The 6,000-nt window shown below is 45.6% G+C and overlaps 1 protein-coding gene across 5 annotated transcripts in view; it reads left to right on the top strand.

The window, feature by feature from the left end:
- The first annotated feature begins 2,417 nt into the window (after positions 1-2,417).
- The window catches only part of FANCC (FA complementation group C), a 217,988-nt gene continuing 214,405 nt past the window's right edge, over positions 2,418-6,000 (top strand). For 2 of the 5 annotated variants that reach the window (XM_054502579.2, XM_054502576.2), the window contains exon 1: positions 2,418-2,691. The gene's annotated coding sequence lies outside the window, so the exon portion shown is untranslated. Of the gene's footprint in view, positions 2,692-2,973; positions 3,092-3,200; positions 3,389-6,000 lie in introns of those variants that run through there. The other 3 variants (XM_054502577.2, XM_063649708.1, XM_063649709.1) reach the window with 3 other exon arrangements.

Below are 6,000 nucleotides of genomic sequence, written 5' to 3'. Positions count from 1 at the left end.
TAAAAAGAGGGTTTGTATTGAAATATCTGTTTCTCTGGAAACTTTCTGGGCATTTTACAAAGTGAACATCTCATTATCGCTTAAAATATTATTAAGATAGTTCCATGTATATGAATGCCAGGCAAAATGAATCCCTATAAATATAAGTTTGGATCTTTATGTTATATATGCTTCCCATTTAGATCTAATTTAGGCCTAAACATGGTGTCATTTCATATACTGCAAAGTTGGATGAGCCTAGCAATTCTTTATTAACCACTGAACTAAAAAGACAAAAAACTGGGATATGGTAAGACATCAATCATTAACAAACACTAAAAATGATTTTTCAGCAAATATATAAAAGGATGTGGGTACCAAAATAGATAATTTCTCTAAAGAAATACATACTTTAATTGCTTTCTTTGCTGATAAATGCAGAACTTAAACGTTAACTCACTCTCGATTTGTTACCACAGAAGTGACTTTCTCATGGTCAAGGTGCCACGATGAGTGCCCCTCAGGCATGTATTTCCCTACCCAGGACTTGCTTTTGATTTATCCACGTCACACTATGCACACATCAAAAGCACATCAACCTCTCCGCTGTAAAACAGAACGAAATCGTGTCCTTTGCAGCAACATGGATGGAGCTGGAGGACATTATCCTAAGTGAACAAACTCAGAAACAGAAAATCAAATATTGCATGTTCTCATAGGCGGGAGCAAACAATAGGTATACATGTACATAAGAATGGGAATAACAAGACACTGGGGACTCCAAAAAGGGAGTGGGTGGGAAGGGGGTGAGGGCTGAAAAATTAGCTATTGGGTACAATGTTCAATGTTTGGGGGACAGGTACACCAGAAGCCCAATCCCCACCATTACACAATATACCTATGTAACAAACAAGCACATGTACCCCCTGAATCTAAAATTAAAAAACAATCAAAAAGCACCGACTTCCTTAACTGGCAGGGAATAGTTTCGAGAATGGATTTAAACACCGAATTCCTTAATGTAGTTGCAGATTCTGCCAGTTTTGTCTCAACCTCTGGATCGGTTCCTTTTTTTAACTACCTTTAATTCTTAAACAGATTGTTGCTATTGCTATGCTATATACTTATTGTATCACTTATAAATGTATAACCTCTGCAAATTAGTCTCTGAATTGAAAGTATTCATTGGTAAAACGGGTATTTCTTCACCATAGGAATAGTTGGACATGTTTAAATACTTGAGAGCTATTTTTATTACAAGCACACACAGCTTTGTGGTGTTTTTTGTTGAGACAGAGTCTCGCTCTGTTGCCCAGCCCGGAGTGCAGTAGTCCGATCTCTGCTTACTGCAACCTTCGCCTCCTGGATTCAAGCAATTCTCCTGCCTCAGCCTCCTAAGTAGCTGGGAGTACACACTAATTTTTGTATTTTTAGTAGAGACGGGTTTTTGCCATGTTGGCCAGGCTGGTCTCAAACTCTTGACCTCAGGTGATCCACCCGCCTCGGCCTCCCAAAGTGCTGGGATTAGAGGTGTGAGCCACCGTGCCCGGCCTGTAGTGTGTTTTTGAACGTATATGTGAAGTTGTAGCTTTTCTTTTTTTTTTTTTTGAGACGGAGTCTCCCTCTGTCGCCAGGCTGGAGTGCAGTGGCGCGATCTCGGCTCGCTGCAACCTCTGACTCCCTGGTTCAAGCTATTCTCCCGCCTCAGCCTCCAGAGCAGCTGAGATTACAGGCGCCCGCCACCGCGCCCGGCTAAACGTTTTGTATTTTTAGTAGAGACGGCGTTTCACCATGTTGGCCAGGATGGTCTCGATCTTCTGACCTCGTGATCCGCCCGCCTTGGCCTTCCAAAGTGCTAGGATTACAGGCCTGAGACACAGCGCCCGACCTAAGCTGTAGTTTTATGATTATGATTTATGGTTATGAGGCATTGATTTAAGACATTTTAAAGCTTAATTCGTCAGATTCTAGAAGAAAAAAAAATTTACCAAGACAAGCTAATGCCATTGTCATAAATGGGAGTTTGGAGAAAATTCTATTAATATTTGTTTGGGTGGTTTATGTACAGCGTTGAACTGATTTGAACCCCGACCAAACACTGTATGGAACTGATGTACGGTCGGGGAAATCATTAACTGAAGATGTCTTTTTTGTTGCTATTGTTGAGAACGCAGTTAGAAAATCTTATTTTAGAGGTTTTACCCCGTTGACAAAGCCTCAACTTTTCTTCAAAAGAACTAATTTCCATTTTACCTCCCCTACATTTTGAACAGAATATGGAAGAAGCCAGCGCCCCTTCTCCGCGGGCGCCGCTGCAGCCCTGCTCCCGCCGGGGCTTCCGGGCGAGACCGGGAACACTCGAGCAGTACCGACTTTGCTCGCCTAGAACCCGCCCCAGCCGGGCCCACTTCCGCCAGAGCCCTGGCCGCGCCCGCCCCGCCCCGCCCCACGGACCCGAGATTCGTCGGAATTTTCCCGCGACGCCGCGGGAGCGCGCGGGGCCGCTAGCCAGGCCCCAGAATGCACTGCTGACACGTGTGCGCGCGCGCGCGCGCGGCTCCACTGCCGAGCGACCGCGGGAAAATTCCAAAAAAACTCAAAACAAAAAGCCAATACGAGGCAAAGCCAAATTTTCAAGCCACAGATCCCGGGCGGTGGCTTCCTTTCCGCCACTGCCCAAACTGCTGAAGCAGCTCCCGCGAGGACCACCCGGTAAGCGGCAGGCCGCAGAACGCAGGGAGGGCGGAGGCTTCCCTCGGGGGTCTGGCCGACACGTCAGCGGTGAGAGCGGGAGGAGGAGGCGAGGGGCAAGAGGGAAGGCTCGCGAGAGCGGGTGGGCGCGGCGCGCCTCGCGGTGGGCGAGAGGGGTTCCCGCCGGCGCAGGGCAGAGGCTGAGGCTGAGGCGGGAGGCGGGAGGCGGGAGGCGGGAGGTGAAGGGTGGGAGGTGGCGGGCGGTGCCAGCCCGCGGGGCGGGGCCAGCCGGGGCGGGAGCCGGCGCTGGGGTCGCGCGGAAGGGAGTCCCCGGAGAGGCGGGAGTCGGGAGTTGGCGTTTTGGTTCTTTTTGTTCATTGAGCTCAGGCAGCTATGTCTTCTTCAAAGGAGAGGAGCAAAGGTGAATTTCTCTGCCTCGGACCTGTGGGAGCCGTGAAAAGCTCGCCCCTTTGAGCCGGTCGCCCTCTACAGCTGGCCTCGTCCTCCCCGTCCCTCACACCCCTGCCCCCAAGCCCGAGTCGCCGGGGCGCCGGGAGGGGCGAGGTCCAATTAGAGAAGCCCGGGGCGCGGCTGTTACCCCTCCTGCCCTCCGCCTTTCATTCCCGGAGGGAGGCGGGTTCGCAGAGGCCAGTGTCTTCCCTCCACTCTTTTTGTGGACGCCGGGCCACATCTTCAAAGCCCGTGAGAGATTTTTCAGGTGCTGTTTGTTTGTTGGTTTACTCTTTTTAATTTTTTAGGTGGGTGCATTTACAACTACGAACCCTCTATGATCTTCTGTGTCTAGCGCACCGAATGGGGGAAAAGACTTGGAGTTTTATAACATGGGAAATTGGGTACCAGAATCTTAAGGGAAGAGACCAAGGAGTTTTCTAGCAAAGTCCTGTATGTGCCTGGACTTTTGTTCTAATCTGAAACTTGGAAAACTCCCGGGCATCTGATTTTATTCTAACCTGTGCCCCATTTAATGCATCTAAACTGTGATGTGATTTGACTTAGCATTTATCTAATGAGCAGAGCACTTTTGGGCCACCCAACTTCAGCTCTTTGTGGCTGTCACTGACTGTCAGTGATATGCCCTCAGACAGATCGTTTTCTCCTTACTCCCCTCAAGGGTTGTTACAAACGATGGAATTCATACCAGGTGTTGAGATCATTCATTACATAAGCTTAGATAGAAAACATGTTCATTGCGACTTTATACATTAAACTTAAATTGGTGTTTCAATGTAATGTGCTGTACCAGAGTCACCTGGAAATAAGCACTCATATACATTATTCATATGCAAGAAAGGCTGCATCAAAAAAGAATTTGTTCTCCTAGATATATCAGAGATCTTTTTCACCAACCCACTACCCCCAGTAAAAGATCCTGCTTCTTGAGAATTGGACTAATTATACTTTGTATCTTATACATTCGAATTTATTTTTGCTTTATTCGGTCATATTTTCTCTTGATTTCTCGAAAAACGTTTACCAAGGCATCAGAAAAGAAAAGCAGGCTCTATATTGGTATTTTTTGTTTTGTCCTCTAATAAAAAGCATTAATTTGATTGATTGGCTGGATGTGGAAGATGTGTTGCTGCATGTATGTGCAACTGTGCATGTACATTTTAAAATAAATGGTACTTTTAACCAGTTCCATATTTCAGCAGGTAGTTCCAATAACAATTATACAAATTTCGTGTTTATGAGAACCAGCTACAGGGAGGCCAGCCTGGCCAGTAGAAAGTTGGATTGATTATCTGGGCCATGGAGAGAGCCAGAGGAAACTCACATGAGTGGTAGTTCCAAGTTGGTAGTATTAGGGCCTCAAATCAGGCTGGAAATGAGCACCAAATGATTTTTAAAAGTTTTATTTTAGGCTGGGATATGTGCATTCTCTGTCTTGTTTATGGATCTTGAGTGATTGACTTAATGTGAAAGAATACATACAGGAGAAGCACATTGGAAGTTTTGCAGTGTTTTAATAAAAATGCAGAAGTGAAGAAGGAAAGACAATTCAGATAACAGGCAGAGCATGGTAGCTCATGCCTGTAATCCCAGCACTTTGGGAAGCGGAGGCGGAAGGATCACTTGATCCCAGGAGTTCGAGTCCAGCGTGGGCAACAGAGACAGCGCTGTCTCTACAAAAAGTTAAGAAATTAGCCGGCCATAGTGATGCGGGGCTGTGGTCCCAGTTGCTCGGGAGGCTGAGGTGGAGGATCACCTGAGTTCAGGAGGTCGAGGCCACAGTGAACTGTGATTGCACCACTGCACTCCACCCTGGGCAGCAGACTGAGACCGTGTCTGGAAAAAAAAATTGATAACAATTCAGATTGGCCACCAGAGTTGGACTGGGGGCTAGCAGGCAATGGTTTTACCTCCATTTTGAGATTGGCATCTTCTAACTCAAGTTTAATACGGGACTGAGGGGAAGAGGCCTGTGTGCCTTTTATGTCAGCATCACACTATCTTGATTATGGCAGCTTTATAGTAAGTTTTGAAATTAAGTAGTATAAGTTATCCAATGTTTTTCTTCATTTTCAAAATTGTTTTGGTGGTTCAGGGTTCCTTACATTTCCGTATAAATTTTAGTATCAGTTTGTTATTTTTTTCCAAAAAATCGTGCTGTGATAAACTTTGTAGGAATTGCATTTAATTTTGCATATCTATTTGGGGGAGAATTGCCATCTCACCATGAACATGGAATCTCTTTCCATTTATTGAGCTCTTTAATTTTGCTTAGCAATATTTAGTAATTTTCAATGTACAAATTTTACCCTTTTGTAAATTAATTTTGAAGTGTTTTATTTTTGATGGTATTGTGAATTGAATTATTTTAAAAATCTCATTAAAATTTTTTTTTATCGATAAAGTGAAAGCAAGTTTTTTTTTTTTTGACGGAGTCTCGCTCTGTTTGCCCAGACTGGAGTGCAGTGGCACGGTCTTGGCGCACTGCAATCTCCGCCTCCCGGGTTCAAGCGATTCTTCTGCCTTAGCCTCCCGAGTAGCTGGGACTACAGGCACCCGTCACCACGCCCGGCTAATTTTTGTATTTTTAGTAGAGACGGGGTTTCACCATATTGGCCAGGCTGGTCTCAAACTCCTGACCTCGTGACCTGCCTGCCTCGGCCTCCCAAAGTGCTGGGATTACAGGCGTGAGTCACCGCGCCCGGCCGAAAGCAAGTTTATTAAGAAAGTAAAGGAGTAAAGAATGGCTACTCCATAGGTAGAGCAGCCGAATTATTTTTAAAATTTCATTATGGATTGTTGTCAGTATATAAACATACACTTGATTTCACTTATTAATCTTGTATCTTGCAACCTTCC

This window comes from Pongo pygmaeus, chromosome 13 (genome assembly GCF_028885625.2).
Source record: "Pongo pygmaeus isolate AG05252 chromosome 13, NHGRI_mPonPyg2-v2.0_pri, whole genome shotgun sequence".
Classification (NCBI taxonomy): Eukaryota; Metazoa; Chordata; class Mammalia; order Primates; family Hominidae; genus Pongo; species Pongo pygmaeus.
Note: the sequence above shows the minus strand (reverse complement) of the source record. Positions and strands in the feature narration are given on the sequence as shown.